Source organism: Taudactylus pleione, unplaced genomic scaffold, assembly GCF_031769625.1.
Source record: "Taudactylus pleione unplaced genomic scaffold, aTauple2 ptg000573l, whole genome shotgun sequence".
NCBI lineage: Eukaryota > Metazoa > Chordata > Amphibia > Anura > Myobatrachidae > Taudactylus > Taudactylus pleione.
Window position 1 is genome coordinate 3,534,204 of NW_028284975.1, and position 20,269 is coordinate 3,554,472.

The following is a 20,269-nucleotide window of genomic DNA, read 5'->3' on the forward strand; positions in this document are numbered from 1 at the left end:
GAAATAAGCCAGCATGACTTTTGATATCTTTTTAAAGAAGTGGGCAGTTTGGCCATGAAACACATGTCAAAGCACTCCCGAAGAAAAACTACTGTATCCTATCCAGAGTACTATGTGAAGGTTTTTTACGATCTGTACTGATTGCTTTTTCATTTCTTACCAGTTATTTATATAGTGAACACATATTGCACAGAGAATATTTGGCCACTCACATCATGCCCTGCCCCAGTAGAGCTTACAATCTATGGGCCTGATTCAGACCCACTCACAAGCGGGCGAACGTACGTTAGGCGTACGTACAAAAATATTTAAATTCAAGGGCTCGCTCGTATTTTCGAACACATCTAAAAATCCTCCCCAAACTCAGACGACCCCTCCTCTAACTAACGAGCGTGCGAAATAGCGAGCGTACATCCCCAAAATGGCTTGAAGGGAACGCACGCACAAGTATAAACCGGAAGTGGCCTTGTCAGATGTCGATTACCTGCTCCTTTATTCTGCCTACCTCCATCAATCGTATCATGCCAATCAATGTATCAATTAGCTTAATTGTTTTTTTTTTTCAACACAATGCAAGAAACTTTACTCTTGTCCGTGTTTGTGTTTTCACGCAGAATACGTACGGCTTAAACATTCGCTTTTATTGTTCAAAAAACATGTTACCCACAATTAAACAATTGTTCTATTGCTTTGGATCCCCGCATATTTCCCGGGGTTCATTTCTTTATTTAAATTTGCTTACGCATGTCACTGCATCAAGCCTATCATAACTCTCCAGAGATTTCTGGCCCTGTCGAACACATGACTCATACACTAACCAATAGAATTGCTCCTGTTAATTTCCCAAATACATTAGCCAATCAGAATTTTTTTGGCCACTTTATCAAAAATGAATTTTAGGAAAAACACCATTGCCATAATGAGAGCCTCCGCATTCACCAAGCGCGAGCTGCTGGTGCTAACGGAGGTGATAGATAGGCGTATCACCAGCCAGCCTCCACCCATCACCAACCGGCAGAAGCGTCCCGCATATGCGGAGGCACGGGCCCGCCTGCGCTCCTTCGGCTCACGCCGCAACATCGGCCAGCTGGAGCGCAGGTGGTCGGACCTGCAACGGCGAACGCCCCGCTTGCTGGCATGCTTTCGCAAGCAGATTTCAGAAAGTAAGTTTTATGTATTTTGTTTATCATGTTTGTCTTTGTGGCCCAAACTGCGTGTGCATGTTTTCATGTCTGTCCTATTTATTCATTCTACTCATATTTGCATGGCCATGTTTTCCCTCTATTTCATAATTATTCATTCTCCTCATATTTGCCTGGCCATGTTTTCCCTCTATTTCATAATTATTCATTCTACTCATATTTGCATGGCCATGTTTTCCCTCTATTTCATAATTATTCATTCTACTCATATTTGCATGGCCATGTTTTCCCTCTATTTCATAATTATTCATTCTACTCATATTTGCCTGGCCATGTTTTCCCTCTATTTCATAATTATTCATTCTCCTCATATTTGCCTGGCCATGTTTTCCCTCTATTTCATAATTATTCATTCTACTCATATTTGCATGGCCATGTTTTCCCTCTATTTCATAATTATTCATTCTCCTCATATTTGCCTGACCATGTTTTCCCTCTATTTCATAATTATTCATTCTACTCATATTTGCATGGCCATGTTTTCCCTCTATTTCATAATTATTCATTCTCCTCATATTTGCCTGGCCATGTTTTCCCTCTATTTCATAATTATTCATTCTCCTCATATTTGCCTGGCCATGTTTTCCCTCTATTTCATAATTATTAATTCTACTCATATTTGCATGTTTTTTGTTGTTGGGGGGTGTTTTAAAATTTTTTTTTGGCCAGGATTTGTGCTGAAACTAACCACAATTTGTTTGACATCGTTTAGGGGGACAGCCAAGACTACGCCGTCACCGTCCGGCCAGACGGCGGTCACGCCCACTCTCCCCAACCCCCAGCCAACACTCCACCCCCAATAATTCCCCTATTCCCCACTCCTCCCCAGCCTTCCAAGACCCTCTCCCGGAAATGTCGGGCCTCCTTCCCCTCCGTCCCACTTCCCCCTCTCCTCCAACCACCCCTCTTCCAATTACCCCCTCCCCGGAGTCCGTAATAACCCCGCCCCGATCTTTGGGGAATGGAGGGTCCTCCGAGGAGGACGATGGTGGGACTTCCGGAGCTGCCGTTTTGTCACCCGGTATGTTTTTCTTTCGCCTTTTTTTTAAGCACAAACTGTTTGTATGTAATCATGTGTCGTTCCTTTATTCGGGGTTTTTGGGTCGACTTTTGTGGATTTAGCAGATTGCCTTTAACTGTTCCTGCTGATTTCAACATACACATATCACACCTGGGGGAATTTGTACATAGGCCTTGTATTTTGGGTACCCCCCATTTTTTTTTTTTTTTTTTTTTGTTATTTTTGGAGTGATTTCGTTGTATTTTAAAATTTTTAATGTAGTTGCCCTATTGTTGTATTAATCCACACACTTTTCTCACCCACAGAGGAACAGAGGCGTCGTCACGAAGTAAAAGATTGTGTGGCCCAGATGCGCCAACATATAATTGGGGTGCTCGTGGCCCTTGATCGTCTGTCTGGCATCCTTCACCAATAGTTTGTTTTTTGGTTGTTTTTTTTCAAATTAAATGATATTTTTCAAACATACGTTCCGGCTAATTCGTTTTTGCAAACCCAAAGATTGTTAACCCTGACATAAGTAGACTGTTCCTGCAAGGATTTCCATTTTTTTAAAGTAAGATTGTGTTTTGTATTTGTATGTAAAACAGCCACAAGAAACACATAACAGTCACAATGTCATTTCCCTTTTTGGGTGTAGTGTCAATTAGATATTTCAACATTTTACAGGTTCCTAGTTGGTGTGCAAGCTGCTTAGGCCAATCTTACAAAGCCAAATGATTGTACAGGCTTCCTTTTGGTGTGGGTTTTGAACCAGAAAACATATTTCATTTTAGCTCAACTGGTGACAGTACTGGATTACCCCTTAGTCAAATGTACTGTGTGTGAACCTGGTTACACTTGCTGGTAACGTCCAAAAAAAGGAAGAACATTTCACTCTAAAAACATTTATTCACAACATAACTGATAAATCAAAGTGGTCACTCACAAAAAAAACACACAGTGATAATCTCAAATACAACACATACCAAACTAAAACAAACCAAAAACAACAAATCAAGAACTGGTTGACGAAGGACCATGCCAACATGATTCCACAAACATGGCGTTGCGATATGGGTTCCATAATATATTCCCAAAATGTCCAGATCCAGGTTTGGTAAGGGTAGCAGGAAGTAGTGAGCGTTGGATTGCCAAAGATTATGTGAACAAACAGAAGATGGTGAAAAAAACAACAAAAAATTAGAGGTTAGCAAACAAACCAAAACACATTAGGTATAAACACTGTTGTTTTGTAAAAACTTACCTAAAAAATCTGGCCACCACATCATCGCATATGGCCCCCCCACATACTGACCTCCGACCAACCTCGGGGGGGCCATCCTCAGGTAAGGCATCCTCTGGCTGCATTGGGACACCACTCCTTATGGTGATGTTGTGAAATATCCCACACAGGACCACAATTTTCGACACCATATCCGGCAAATACATGAGCTCGCCACCAGAGCGGTGGAGGCATCGGAATCGGCCTTTTAAAAGGCCAATACAGCGCTCCACCACTTGCCTGGTGGCTGTAAGTGCGGAATTATACGCACTTTGTGGGCCTGGTGTGGGAGCCAAATAAGGAGTGAGCAGCCAGGACATGCAAGGATATCCACTGTCTCCTGTGGAAAAGAATAGACAACATCAGGAACACTGTGTATCAAGCTTAACATTGTTATGTACTAAAGGTCTCCACTTACCCAGAAGCCACGCATCACCAACTTGTAGGTTGTTTAATTTGTGCCATATCCCTGATTGCCGGATGCCGAAGGAGTCATGTGCACTTCCGGGTAATTTAGCATTCAGGGACAGGATCTGGAGGGAGGCATCACATACCACCATTACATTGAGGGAGTGATAGTGTTTCCTGTTTCGAAATATGGCCTCCAGCCATGCTGGAGGCTGAAGTGGTATGTGAGTACCATCCACAACCCCTATGATGTGTGGGAAGGCAGCTATTTGGTAAAAATTGGCCTTGGCCACACTAAGGGCACCCATATCCAAAGGCATTTGAATAAAATGATGGAGGTGCTTGAAAAGTGCCTCCATCACTGCCCTCAGGATCCTGGAAAAGGAGGATTGGGAGATGCCCGCCACTATTCCCACCATTGTTTGAAACGATCCTGAGGCACAGAAATGTAACACCGCCATAAATTGCGTAAGTGGTGGTATTGCTGTTGGACTGTCAATTTGCCGCTCAAGATCACTTTCTATTAATGAGAGAGTGTCTATGATGATTTTGGGAGGTAGACGGTAGCGTCTTAAAACCTCATCATCGGGCATTCCAAAAAGGGTGACACGTGTTCGAAATATCTGGGGCCTTGCATGCCTACGATGCCTACGCCTGGGACGAGATTGAGGTTGGTCGGCTCCCGGGAGCATGGCCAGAACAATCCGCCCCAGATCTACCTGAAATTCAAAGATTTCAATGTAAGGCTTTTGACCCACCCCAAAAGTAAATTAAAACAACTTAGCTTGATGATACCATCCATTGCTGCTTACATGCTGGGGTATTGTCATGATACGTCCAAACTGAAATTAAACACCAAAATTATTTGACACATTTCACTCTGTGCATTTTTGTTTATAAATTTTGTGCTAGACCAAAATTAAAATATGCGAAACACACATTTTGCAAAACAGCAAAATGACATTTCACACAGTACATCAAAATGGGTTGAAATGTTTGCACAAAAAGCGAAAGAGAAACCTCAAAAAAGTTAAAATGATTATTAAGCATTTAAAAATGCGCTAATTAGTTCGCAAATACAAGTCACAAGAGTAAGTACTAAAAATGCACTAATTAGTTCGCAAATACAAGTCACAAGAGTAAGTACTAAAAATGCGCTAATTAGTTCGCAAATACAAGTCACAAGAGTAAGTACTAAAAATGCGCTAATTAGTTCGCAAATACAAGTCACAAGAGTAAGTACTAAAAATGCGCTAATTAGTTCGCAAATACAAGTCACAAGAGTAAGTACTAAAAATGTGCTAATTAGTTCGCAAATACAAGTCACAAGAGTAAGTACTAAAAATGCACTAATTAGTTCGCAAATACAAGTCACAAGAGTAAGTACTAAAAATGCGCTAATTAGTTCGCAAATACAAGTCACAAGAGTAAGTACTAAAAATGCGCTAATTAGTTCGCAAATACAAGTCACAAGAGTAAGTACTAAAAATGCGCTAATTAGTTCGCAAATACAAGTCACAAGAGTAAGTACTAAAAATGCGCTAATTAGTTCGCAAATACAAGTCACAAGAGTAAGTACTAAAAATGTGCTAATTAGTTCGCAAATACAAGTCACAAGAGTAAGTACTAAAAATGCGCTAATTAGTTCGCAAATACAAGTCACAAGAGTAAGTACTAAAAATGCGCTAATTAGTTCGCAAATACAAGTCACAAGAGTAAGTAGTAAAAATGCGCTAATTAGTTCGCAAATACAAGATAAAAAATGGACTTACCAAGAGCAAATATATAAGAGGCCAAATCAAAAGGTCTTTTGGTTCGAAAATAATCAAAAACTAAAATAGAAGAAATTATGGATCCCAAATTTAAAAAAAAGAAGAAACACAATGAAACAACAATTGATCCAAAGTTAGACTTCACAAAACTTACCAAATCAAGAAACGAGGTCCCAAAAATATAAACCAACAAAGAGAACGGAAAATAAAAACGCAAATCTAACCAACAAAAGAATCTCCAACCGCCAACTCCTTTATACGCAATCAATAAACTCCAGCCAAGGTAACCTCCAACAATCCAAAAACGCCACCTCGACTAGAGACACACCAAGCCATAAATAGTGTTTCGTTTCCCGCACAAGTTAAGGAGGGATCATAGGGACGCACAATCAATGATGCGGCCGCAAAATAAGAACGCATGTGTAAATACGTCACGAAAACACATTAAAATTCTGGTGTATTTCTTGTTTGGACCTCAGACATGGCGACAGACCAGGGAAACAATGCCCAAGAGTCAGGCGGTAAGTCTTTCATGCATTTTGTATCAATGATTAATTTGAAACATAAGATTGGGCAAGTTGTGATTTTGTGAATTCTGAAAATGTACACAAATAGGTGACGAGGATGACATGAAAGAGGCTGCTGGGCCGAGTATTCCGGCCAAAGCGGCCAAAAAAAAAAGGCAGCCACATTTCACAAGAAAGGAGATGGAGGTTTTGATCCAGAAGTGTGTGGACATCCTGCCACAGGCAGACAGGAATATGAGTCTAAGCCAGAAGTGGAGAATGTGGGAAGAGGTAGCCATTGCTGTCAATAGGGTGGGTGATTATGTCCGTCTAGCCCGGGATGTCAAATGGCGGTAAGTAAACCCTTGCCCCCCCAAAAAACAAACACCATTTTAAACCAAAGGATAATGGCTTCCATTTTTTCCCACAGATGGGGCGACTTCAAATATCGCCTAAAGCAAAAACTCGCGGACAGGGCTAGGCATGCAAGGGGGACAGGAGGGGGTCCCACCCCTGTGTCATTGGAGTTGACGGATTTAGAAGAGCTGGCACAGGGGTGTGTGCAGCCTATGGAGGTGTTTGGCGTGTCCAACATGGATACGGACATGCCAGACTTTGCGGCTCCTCATGTTGTCCCAGGTAAATCTTTGGATGTCATCAACTCTGAAATGTTATTGTGCCAATATGTAGATTCTAATGTGAGGCTTTTCTCTTTTTTCCTAACAGAGACACAGGCGGATGAGTCTGCTCCAGAGGGGAGCCTTGGCCGCCGAATTTCTGCTGGCTCTGCAGGGGAGGAACCAGTACATCCGGCTGAGGACCCTGCAGAAGCCAGTCCAGGGCAATCCCCCTCGCAGGCAGTGGCCCTCCTCACAGAACTCAATTTCAAATCGGATTCCCATACGGAGATTCTGCAGAGGATGGACGCCAGTCTGCTACGGGTGGCTGAGGCCCTGGAGCAAAATGCTGCGGCCAACGTGACCATTGGTCAGGCCCTGACGGAAAATACCAGGGCCAACATCCGCATCACCATTGCCCTGGAGCAGCTCGTTCGCCAGCACATGGTGGAGCCGACCTCCCTTCCTGCCGGAACATCAGGATCCTCCACCTCTGGCACAACATCAGCCAATCCTCCAAATGTGCCTAGCCCTGTGCCTAGTCCAGAGGCCACAACATCTGCCTCTGGACAGGCCAGCCCGATGACATCCCGGACCCGGTCTGGCGCCCTCCCTCCCCCATCCAAACGGGTGAAAAAACGGTGACAGCAATGGTGACTTTTCCCACAATCCTTCTGTGCTTGGCTCATATTCCTTTCTGGTCAAAACTTCCCTCTCCTTTCTTGTGAAATGTTTTTATTTTTTTGTTGTATGTTTATGTCAACAGTTATGTTGGGCCAATTTGTTTGATTTTGGAACATATCTTTGGGCAAAAAAGATGTCCCCAATATTTTTTAATTTAGTTTTTTTGTTTGAGCAATAAATTGAAAAAAAAATCTGACATTGGATTGTGAAATTATTGTACAAATGGGTTACATTTAATCCTGGACCAAAAGGCAAAAACTCGCCCAAAAAAAAAAAAAAAAAAAAATGGGCTCTTTAAGGAACGTTTAAAAATTCATATAACGAGGCAAATTCAAGAGGCACAAATAAAATGGTGCGAAACTTAAAACATGATGACATTATTGTTACAATAGGCCCTAACCACCAAATTGAGGGCAAAATAAACCACCACAAATGTATGCAAATTGATTGTGTCATCCTGACATTAGCAGCTCTGAGTTCCACCTGCGTACGGTTTTGTGCTATCCCAAAAAACTGATTTCAAAACACATACCAAGCCAGTTCTCAATCCAACACTAATTGCTTTTCTGCCCTCCCGCGATTAATCGCAACAACATCGTGGAGTCCCGGGACGGAGGAGAAGGCCATCGCCAATGTGGTCGAGTAATCCAGACCCTAAGCTGTGCGAGCATTTTGAAGTGAAAGAGGATCATCCAGTGACGTATGAGTCGGTCCGAACATATTTTACGCTCGCATCTGCTAATGTATGTACGCCCCAAAAACGCCTCGCCACGCCTGCGTTTTTCCATCTCCACCCCCGTCAACACCCTAAAACGCCCTGTTCTGTCAATCACATTTGACATGTCACTTCCTGTACGCTATTTTAGGAACGAGTCAAAAAAAACTCGCAATCTGCCGTACGCACATGCGCAGTGTTACACCGACGCATGCGCGGTTAGTCAACATCGGAACACAACGAGCGTACTGCTGTTAACGAGCGGCTCTGAATGAGGGCCTATATTCCCTACCAAATGTACACGCACACACACACACTGAAGGGATAATTTTTTGACAGTGACCAACCATTATATTTTTGAATGTGTGAGGAAACCGGAGTATTCAGAGGAAACCCACGCAAGCATAGGGATAATATACAAAATACACACAGATAGGTCCATGGTGGAATCGAACCCAAGACCTCAGTACTGTGAGACAGTAATGCTAACAATTACAGTATACCATCACCTTCTGACAAATACTGTGAATTGTGTGCGCAGTAGCCGCACGTGCATCAACAAAGTAGCGCCAAGCGTGCACTTGTGTCATGGGTAAAGGGCCGGCTAGCTTGACCGTTAAAGGGTGCTGTAACCCCCAAAGTGCACTCCAAAAAAAATAAAAATATATATTTTTTTGTGTTTGTGAATTGTGTGCGCAGAAGCCGCACGTGCATCAACAAAGTAGCACCAAGCGTGCGCCTGTGTCATTGGTAAAGGGCTGGCTGGCTTGACCGTTAAAGGCTGCTGTAACCCCCAAAGTGCACTCCAAACAAAATAAAAAAATATTTTCTGTGTTTGTGAATTGTGTGCACTGTGGCTGCACGTGCATCAACAAAGGAGCAGCGCCAAGCATGCACCTGTGTCCCATAAGTAAAGGGCCAGCTGGCTTGCCGTTAAAGGGTGCTGTAACCCCCAAAGGGCACTCCAAACAAAATAAAAAAATATTTTCTGTGTTTGTGAATTGTGTGCACTGTGGCTGCACGTGCATCAACAAAGGAGCAGCGCCAAGCGTGCACCTGTGTCCCATAAGGAAAGGGCTGGCTGGCTCATTTCTTAAAGGGTGGTGTAACCCACAAAGTGCACTCCAACAAAATAAAATAATCTTCTTTTTTTCTGTGTTTGTGTGTGAAATGTATGCGCAGTAGCCGCACCTGCATCCTCAAAGCAGCAGCGCCAAGCGTGCGTCTGTCTTTTAAAGGGTAGTGTAACCCCCAAAGTGCGCTCCAACCAAAATTAAATAATCTTCTTTTTTTCTGTGTTTGTGTGTGAAATGTATGCACAGTAGCCACACCTGCATCCTCAAAGCAGCAGCAACAAGCGTGCGTCTGTCTGTTAAAGGGTGGTGTAACCCTCAAAGTGCGCTCCACAAAAAATAAAAAATTCTTCTCTTTTTTTCTGTCTTTGTGAACTGTGTGGGCTGTAGCCGCACCTGCATCCTGAAAGCAGCAGCGACAAGCATGCATCTGTCTGTTAAAGGATTACATCGGTGACAGCATCCAAGTAGGCATGTCAGACAGTCCGTACCTGTACTGGCAGGAAAAAGAGGCAATTTGGAGGCCCTTGTACAAACTGACTCTATTTTACCTGAGTTTACCTGATGTTCATAAAAATAAATTATCAACTCTTCTAGGGAGACCAGCCTCCAGAACGTACAGAGGGACCTGTGGTGGTGGATTCCAACGGGGACGAATTAATACTCTGTGAGGATGAGGATGTACACGACACTGAAGAGGGTAAGGAATCAGTGGATGAGGAGGATGAGGACGACAACTTGCCTCCGTAGAGCCAGTTTGTGCAGGGACAGATTAATTGCCAGCTTGTTTTGGGGGGCCCAAATGAACCAATCATTTCAGCCACAGTCGTGTGGCAGACCCTGGCACTGAAATGATTGGTTTGTTAAAGTGTGCATGTCCTGTTTATACAACATAAGGGTGGGTGGGAGGGCCCAAGGACAATTCCATCTTGAACATCTTTTTTTTCTTTGCATTATGTACTGTTTGGGTCTAGTTTTTCAAACTGTCATCCTGTCTGCCACTGCAGTGTCACTCCTAGATGGGCCACGTGTTTGTGCCACCCACTCGTGTCGCTTAGCATAGTTATCCAGCTACCTCGGTGCAACCTTTTGGACATAAAAACACTATTGTGAGGTGTGAGGTGTTCAGAATAGACTGGAAATGAGTGGAAATTAAGGTTATTGAGGTTAATAATAGCATAGGTGCAGAAAAAGCCACAAATTATGTGATTTTAGCTGTTTTTATGCTTTTTAAAAAAAAAAAATACAGATCCAAAACACAAAACCCAGAACCCAAAACACGGAAGGGTGGTTTTGGAAAAACCAATCCAGATCCAAAACACAGGGAAAGATCCAGATCCAAAACCAAAACACGAAAGTGGCCGGTGCACACCCCTAGTATATTTATATATATATATATATATATATATATATATACTCTCAATTGTATGTATATATTAGGGGTGTGCACCGGCCACTTTTCGTGTTTTGTGTTTTGGTTTTGGATCTGGATCTTTCTTCGTGTTTTGGATCTGGATTGGTTTTGCCAAAACCACCCTTCCGTGTTTTGGGTTCTGGGTTTTGTGTTTTGGATCTGTATTTTTTTTTAAAAAAGCATAAAAACAGCTAAAATCACAGAATTTGTAGGTTTTTCTGCTCCTATGCTATTATTAACCTCAATAACCTTAATTTCCACTCATTTCCAGTCTATTCTGAACACCTCACACCTCACAATAGTGTTTTTATGTCCAAAACGTTGCACCGAGGTAGCTGGATGACTATGCTAAGCGACACGAGTGGGCGGCACAAACACGTGACCCATCTAGGCGTGAAACTGCAGTGGCAGACAGGATGGCAGTTTGAAAAACTAGGCCCCAAACTGTACATAATGCAAAGAAAAAAAAGAGGTGCAAGATGGAATTGTCCTTGGGCCCTCCCACCCACCCATATGTTGTATAAACAGGACATGCACACTTTAACAAACCAATCATTTCAGCGCCAGGGTCTGCCACACAACTGTGGCTGAAATGATTGGTTCGTTTGGGCCCCCACAAAACAAGCTGGCAATTAATGTGTCCCTGCACAAACTGGCTCTATGGAGGCAAGATGTCATCCTCATCCTCCTCATCCACCGATTCCTCACCCTCTTCAGTGTGTACATCCTCATCCTCACAAAGTATTAACTCGTCCCCACTTGAATCCACCACCACAGGTCCCTCTGTACCTTCTGGAGGCTGGTCTCCCTGGAAGAGCTGATAATTCATTTTGATGAACATCATCTTCTCCACATTCTGTGGAAGCAACCTCCTACGCCTTTCGCTGACAAGGTTCCCGGCTGCACTAAACACTCTTTCGGAGTACACACTGGAGGGGGGCAACTCAGGTAAAATAGAGCCAGTTTGTACAGGGGCCTCCAAATTGCCTCTTTTTCCTGCCAGTACAGGTATGGACTGTCTGCCATGCCTACTTGGATGCTGTCACAGATGTAATCCTCCACCATTCTGTCAATGGTGACAGTATCATATGCAGTGACAGTAGACATGTCAGAAATTGTTGCCAGGTCCTTCAGTCCGGACCAGATGTCCAAACTTGGTCCTGCCTGCCCTGCATCACCGCCAGCGGGTTGATTAGGATACCTAAGTTTTTTCCTGGCAGCCCCAGTTGCAGGAGAAAATGAAGAAGGAGCCGTTGACGTGTCACGTTCCGCTTCAGCTGACAGTGTGTTCACCAGCAGGTCTTTGCACCTCTGCAGGCTTGTGTCGGCCGGAAAGAGAGACACCACATAGGCTTTAAACCTAGGATCGAGCACGGTGGCCAAAACGTAGTGGTCTGATTTCAACAGATTGACCACCCTGGAATCCTGGCAAAGCGAATGAAGGGCTTCATCCACAAGTCCCACATGCCGAGCGGAATCGCTCCGTCTTAGCTCCTCCTTCACTTTCTCCAGCTGCTTCTGCAAAAGCCTGATGAGGGGAATGACCTGACTCAAGCTGGCAGTGTCTGAACTGACTTCACGTGTGGCAAGTTCGAAGGGCTGGAGAACCTTGCACAACACGGAAATCATTCTCCACTGCGCTTGAGTCAGGTGCATACCCCCTCCTTTGCCTATGTCATAGGTGGATGTATAGGCTTGTATGGCCTTTTGCTGCTCCTCCATCCTCTGAAGCATATAGAGGGTTGAGTTCCACCGCGTCACAACCTCTTGCTTCAGGTGATGGCGGGGCAGGTTCAAGAGTGTTTGCTGGTGCTCCAGTCTTCGGCACGCAGTCGCTGAATGGCGAAAGTGGCCAGAAATTTTTCGGGCCACCCAAAGCGTTTCCTGCACGCCCCTGTCGCTTTTCAGAAAATTCTGCACCACCAAGTTTATTGTGTGAGCAAAACATGGGACGTGCTGGAATTTGCCCAGATGTAATGCCCGCACAATATTGGTGGCGTTGTCAGATATCACAAATCCCCAGGAGAGTCTAAGTGGGGTAAGCCACTGGGCGATGATTTCCCTCAGTTTCTCTAAGAGGTTGTCGGCGGTGTGCCTCTTACTGAAACCGGTGATACACAGCGTAGCCTGCCTTGTAATGAGCTGGCATTTCTGAGATGCTGCTACTGGTGACGCTGCTGCTGTTGCTGCGTAAGGTGATACATCTACCCAGTGGGCTGTCACAGTCATATAGTCCTTAGTCTGCCCTGTTCCACTTGTCCACATGTCCGTGGTTAAGTGGACATTGTGTACAACGGCATTTTTCAGGACACTGAGGACACTTTTTCTGACGTTTCTGTACAGTCTCGGTATCGCCTGCCTAGTGAAGTGGAATCTAGACGGGATTTGGAACCGGGGACACACTACCTCCATCAATTGTCTAAATCCCACTGCACTAATGGCGGATACCGGACGCACGTCTAACACCAACATAGCAGTCAAGGCCTCAGTTATACGTTTTGCTTCAGGATGACTGCTGTCGTACTTCATCCTCCTCGCTAAGGACTGTTGGAGGGTCAATTGTTTAGTAAAAGTAGTGGTGTTCCTACTTCCTCTCTGGGATGATGAACGACTCCCAGCAGCAGCAACAGCAGCAGCGGCAGCAGTAGGCGTAGCAATGCAGGATCCTCCAGAGGAATCCCGGATAGGAGAGTCAGTCATGCCAGTGACATGGCCTGCAGGACTACTTCCGATCCTGACTAAGGAGGAAATTGACGAGGAGGGAGTTGACGGTGTGGTTTGCAGGCGCTTGGATACAACAGGACAACGGGATTTAGGTGTCCCTGGACTGCTTACGGTCTTAGCCAAAGTTTCTGAACTTGACAGTAACTTTTTATGAACGCGCTGCAGGTGCCGTATAAGGGAGGATGTTCCTAGGTGGTTGACGTCCCTACCCCTACTTATTTCACCTTTACATATGGTACATATTGCAAGACAGTTGTTGTCCGGATTTGGATAGAAATATTGCCAGACCAAAGAGGTGGAATGTTTGGTCTTCTGCCCAGGCATGACCGTGATGGGCTTTTTCATCCCACGGACAACAACTGTCTCCCCCGGAGCCTGATTTAAACAAACCACATCACCATCAGAATCCTCCTCGCCAACTTCCTCCTCAGCGCCAGCTACACCAGTATCCTCATCCTGTTGTACTTCAACAGTGACATCTTCAATTTGCATATCAGCAAGTGGACTGTGGGTGCTCCTTTCAGCACTTGCAGGGGGCGTGCAAATGGTGGAAAGAGCCACCTCTTCCCGTCCAGTGCTGGGAAGGTCAGGCATCGCAACCACCACCACACTTGGACTCTCCTTGGGGATTTGTGATATCTTCAAGAAAGCACAGTTCTTCGCTGTGCTTTTGCCAGCTTAACTCTTTTGATTTTTTTAGTGGGAGGAGGGCTTCCATCGTCATGTGAAGCTGAACCACTAGTCATGAACATACTAGGGATCGACCTTAGCCGTTCCTTGCCACTCCGTGTCGTAAATGGCATATTGGCAAGTTTACGTTTCTCTTCAGCTGATTTAAATGTCTTTTTCAAGGTCATTTTCCTCAACTTTGCCATTTGGGATTGTATGTGCCCTCTACTATGACATTGGGCATCGGCCTTGGCAGACGACGTTGATGGCATGTTATCGTCTATGTCATGACTAGTGGCAGCAGCTTCAGCACTAGGAGGAAGTGGTTCTTGATCTTTCTCTATTTTATTTTTATCTGAGAAAGTTTGGTCCTCCATTTATGTTATATCGATTTGATATATACGTGCGGCTAAACACAGAAAATATTTTTTTTTTTGGTTTGGACTGGAGTGTACTTTGTGGGTTACAGCACCCTTTAACGGTCAAGCCAGCCGGCCCTTTACTTATGACACAGGCGCACGCTTGGCACTACTTTGTTGATGCACGTGCGGCTACTGCGCACACAATTCACAAACACAGAAAATAATTTTTTTTTTGGTTTGGACTGGAGTGTACTTTCGGGGGTTACAGCACCCTTAACGGTCAAGCCAGCCGGCCCTTTACTTATGACACAGGCGCACGCTTGGCACTACTTTGTTGATGCACGTGCGGCTACTGCGCACACAATTCACAAACACAGAAAATAATTTTTTTTTGGTTTGGACTGGAGTGTACTTTCGGGGGTTACAGCACCCTTTAACGGTCAAGCCAGCCGGCTTTTTACTTATGACACAGGCGCACGCTTGGCACTACTTTGTTGATGCACGTGCGGCTACTGCGCACACAATTCACAAACACAGAAAATAATTTTTTTTTGGTTTGGACTGGAGTGTACTTTCGGGGGTTACAGCACCCTTTAACGGTCAAGCCAGCCGGCCCTTTACTTATGACACAGGCGCACGCTTGGCACTACTTTGTTGATGCACGTGCGGCTACTGCGCACACAATTCACAAACACAGAAAATAATTTTTTTTTTGGTTTGGACTGGAGTGTACTTTGGGGGTTACAGCACCCTTTAACGGTCAAGCCAGCCGGCCCTTTACTTATGACACAGGCGCACGCTTGGCACTACTTTGTTGATGCATGTGCGGCTACTGCGCACACAATTCACAAACACAGAAAATAATTTTTTTTTGGTTTGGACTGGAGTGTACTTTCGGGGGTTACAGCACCCTTTAACGGTCAAGCCAGCCGGCCCTTTACTTATGACACAGGCGCACGCTTGGCACTACTTTGTTGATGCACGTGCGGCTACTGCGCACACAATTCACAAACACAGAAAATAATTTTTTTTTTGGTTTTGACTGGAGTGTACTTTCGGGGGTTACAGCACCCTTAACGGTCAAGCCAGCCGGCCCTTTACTTATGACACAGGCGCACGCTTGGCACTACTTTGTTGATGCACGTGCGGCTACTGCGCACACAATTCACAAACACAGAAAATAATTTTTTTTTTGGTTTGGACTGGAGTGTACTTTCGGGGGTTACAGCACCCTTAACGGTCAAGCCAGCCGGCCCTTTACTTATGACACAGGCGCACGCTTGGCACTACTTTGTTGATGCACGTGCGGCTACTGCGCACACAATTCACAAACACAGAAAATAATTTTTTTTTGGTTTGGACTGGAGTGTACTTTCGGGGGTTACAGCACCCTTTAACGGTCAAGCCAGCCGGCCCTTTACTTATGACACAGGCGCACGCTTGGCACTACTTTGTTGATGCACGTGCGGCTACTGCGCACACAATTCACAAACACAGAAAATATATTATTTTTTTAGCACTTGGGGGGAGCACCCCTGATGGACAGAGCACCCCCTGGACAACACTACAGCACTCCTTTAGGACTGGGACACTGCACAGGACTTTGGAGTAGACACAGCCCCTATGGAGAACTGACTGCACAACACAGTCCAGCCAGCCCCTATGGACTTTGAAGTAGTGGACACAGCCCCTATTAACAACAGCAGCACAGCACAACACAGCCAGCCCCTTTGGACTTTGAAGTAGTGGACAACAGCAGCACTACACTACACTACACTACACTACACAGCCCTAACTCCCACCCTCCCTCTTCACTGTCCACAGCCGAGTGAGAAAATGGCGCCGACGCGGGTACCTTATATAGGATCCAAAACCTGCGAGACTCGGAAGGCGGGATGATGACGTTTTGCCTCGATTTCAGATCCGAGTCAGGCGGGAAAAGTCGAGCCTGACTCGGATCGGACTCGGATCGGGGGGGCTCGGGGGGGTTCGGATTTCAGAAATCCGAACCCGCTCACCCCTAGTATATATATATATATATATATATATACTGTATTTATATATATATACAGAGAGAGAGAGAGAGAGAGAGCAGCATACGCCCGATTGCTTCTACACATAACAGATGGAAGCAAACCAGCACACCTTTTAAGTAGCAAAAAATATCAAAACATTTATTTAGAGACATGTAATGCCATCATGCTATATAGAATCATCATGATACTTATCAAAGCCATGTAGTAAAATGTCAGGCATAATAACAGCTCCAAGCCCCGACAGCTGTTTCGGTGTGTTGCCCTTTATTAAGGCTGACCCTAGATAAAGGTGGACACACCGACACAGCTGTCGGGGCTGGGAGCTATCATTATAAAAATATAAAAACAGCTAAAATCACAGAATGTGTTGGTTTTTCTGCTCCTATGCTATTATTAACCTCAATAACCTTAATTTCCACTCATTTCCAGTCTATTCTGAATACCTCACACCTCACAATAGTGTTTTTATGTCCAAAAGGTTGCACCGAGGTAGCTGGATGACTATGCTAAGCGACATGAGTGGGCGGCACAAACACGTGGCCCATCTAGGAGTGGCACTGCAGTGGCAGACAGGATTGCAGTTTGAAAAACTAGGCCCCAAACAGTACATAATGCAAAGCAAAAAAAAAGGGGCAAGATGGAATTGTCCTTGGGCCCTCCCACCCACCCTTATGTTGTATAAACAGGACATGCACACTTTAAGAAACCAATCATTTCAGCGCCAGGGTCTGCCACACGACTGTGGCTAAAATTATTGGTTCGTTTGGGCCCCCACAAGAGAAGCTGGCAATTAATCTGTCCCTGCACAAACTGGCTCTACGGAGGCAAGATGTCCTCCTCATCCACCGATTCCTCACCCTCTTCAGTGTTGTGTACATCCTCATCCTCACAGAGTATTAATTCGTCACTGCTGGAATCCACCACCACAGGTCCCTCTGTATTTTCTGGAGGCTGGTCTCCCTGGAAGAGTTGATAATTCATTTTTATGAACATCATCTTCTCCACATTTTGTGGAAGCAACCTCGCTGACAAGGTTCCCGGCTGCACTAAACACTCTTTCGGAGTACACACTGGAGGGGGGAGGCAAATCAGGTAAAATAGAGCCAGTTTGTACAAGGGCCTCCAAATTGCCTCTTTTACTTGCCAGTACAGGTACGGACTGTCTGACATGCCTACTTGGATGCTGTCACCGATGTAATCTTCCACCATTCTGTCAATGGTGACAGTATCATATGCAGTGACAGTAGACATGTCAGAAATTGTTGCCAGGTCCTTCAGTCCAGACCAGATGTCCAAACTTGGTCCTGCCTGCCCTGCAGGTTGCTTAGGATACCTAAGTTTTTTCCTGGCAACCCCAGTTTCGGGAGAAAATGAAGAAGGAGCTGTTGACGTGTCACGTTCCGCTTCAGCTGACAGTGTTTTCACCAGCAGGTCTTTGCACCTCTGTAGGCAATTGTCAGCCGGAAAGAGAGACACCATATAGGCTTTAAACCTAGGATAGAGCACGGTGGCCAAAATGTAGTGGTCTGATTTCAACAGATTGACCACCCTGGAATCCCGGCAAAGCGAATGAAGGGCTTCATCAACAAGTCCCACATGCCGAGTGGAATCGCTCTATCTTAGCTCCTCCTTCACTTTCTCCAGCTGCTTCTGCAAAAGCCTGATGAGGGGAATGACCTGACTCAAGCTGGCAGTGTCTGAACTGACTTCACGTGTGGCAAGTTCGAAGGGCTGGAGAACCTTGCACAACACGGAAATCATTCTCCACTGCGCTTGAGTCAGGTGCATACCCCCTCCTTTGCCTATGTCATAGGTGGATGTATAGGCTTGAATGGCCTTTTGCTGCTCCTCCATCCTCTGAAGCATATAGAGGGTTGAGTTCCACCGTGTCACAACCTCTTGCTTCAGGTGATGGAGGGGCAGGTTCAAGAGTGTTTGCTGGCGCTCCAGTCTTCGGCACACAGTCGCTGAATGGCGAAAGTGGCCAGAAATTTTTCGGCCCACCCAGCGCGTCTCCTGCACGCCCCTGTCGCTTTTCAGAAAATTCTGCACCACCAAGTTTATTGTGTGAGCAAAACATGGGACGTGCTGGAATTTGCCCAAATGTAATGCCCGCACAATATTGGTGGCGTTGTCAGATATCACAAATCCCCAGGAAAGTCTAAGTGGGGTAAGCCACTGGGCGATGATTTCCCTCAGTTTCTCTAAGAGGTTGTCAGCAGTGTACCTCTTATTGAAACTGGTGATACACAGCGTAGCCTGCCTTGTAACGAGCTGGCATTTCTGAGATGCTGCTACTGGTGACACTGCTGTTGTTGCTGCGTAAGGTGATACATCTACCAAGTGGGCTGTCGCAGTCATATTGTCCTTAGTCTGCCCTGTTCCACTTGTCCACATGTCCGTGGTTAAGTGGACATTGGGTACAACCGCATTTTTCAGGACACTGAGGACACTTTTTGTGACGTTTCTGTACAGTCTCGGTATCGCCTGCCTAGTGAAGTGGAATCTAGATGGGATTTGGAACTGGGGACACACTACCTCCATCAATTGTCTAAATCCCACTGCACTAATGGCAGATACCGGACGCACGTCTAACACCAGCATTGCAGTCAAGGCCTCAGTTATACATTTTGCTTCAGGATGACTGCTGTCGTACTTCATCCTCCTCGCTAAGGACTGTTGGAGGGTCAATTGTTTAGTAAAAGTAGTGGTGTTCCTACTTCCTCTCTGGGATGATGAACAACTCCCAGCAGCAGCAACAGCAGCATCGGCAGCAGTAGGCGTAGCAATGCAGGATCCTCCGGAGGAATCCCAGATAGGAAAGTCAGTCATGCCAGTGACATGGCCTGCAGACCTACTTCCGATCCTGACTAAGGAGGAAATTGATGAGGAGGGAGTTGACGGTGAGGTTTGCAGGCACTTGGATACAACAGTACAACGGGATTTAGGTGTCCCTGGACTGCTTACGGTCTTAGCCAAAGTTTCTGAACTTGACAGTAACTTTTTATGAACGTGCTGCAGGTGCCTATAAGGGAGGATGTTCCTAGGTGGTTAACGTCCCTACCCCTACTTATTTTTTATTTTTGTTGGAGACTAGTGCACTTTGTGGGTTACACCACCCTTTAAGAAATGAGCCAGCCGGCTCTTTACTTATGGGACACAGGCGCACGCTTTGCGCTGCTCCTTTGTTGATGCACGTGCAGCTACAGTGCACACAATTCACAAAGACAGAAAAAAAAAATGTATTCTTTGTGGAGCACACTTTGACAGTTACACCACCCTTTAACAGACAGACGCACACTTTGCGCTGCTGCTTTGAGGATGCAGGTGCGGCTACAGTGCACACAATTCACAAAGACAGAATAAAAAGAAGAATTTTTTATTCTTTGTGGAGCGCACTTTGAGGGTTACACCACCCTTTAACAGACAGACGCACGCTTGGCGCTGATGCATTGAGGATGCACATACAGTGCAGACAATTCACAAACAGAAGAAAATGTTTTATTTTTGTTGGAGTGCACTTTGGGGGTTACACCACCCTTTAACAGACAGATGCACGCTTGTCGCTGCTGTTTTGCAGATGCAGGTGTTGCTATAGCCCACACAATTCACAAAGACAGGAAAAAAAAAATTTTTATTCTTTGTGGAGCGCACTTTGAGGGTTACACCACCCTTTAACAGACAGATGCATGCTTGGCGCTGCTCCTTTGAGGATGCACGTACAGTGCAGACAATTCACAAGCACAGAAGAAAATGTTTTATTTTTGTTGGAGTTCACTTTGGGGGTTACACCACCCTTTAACAG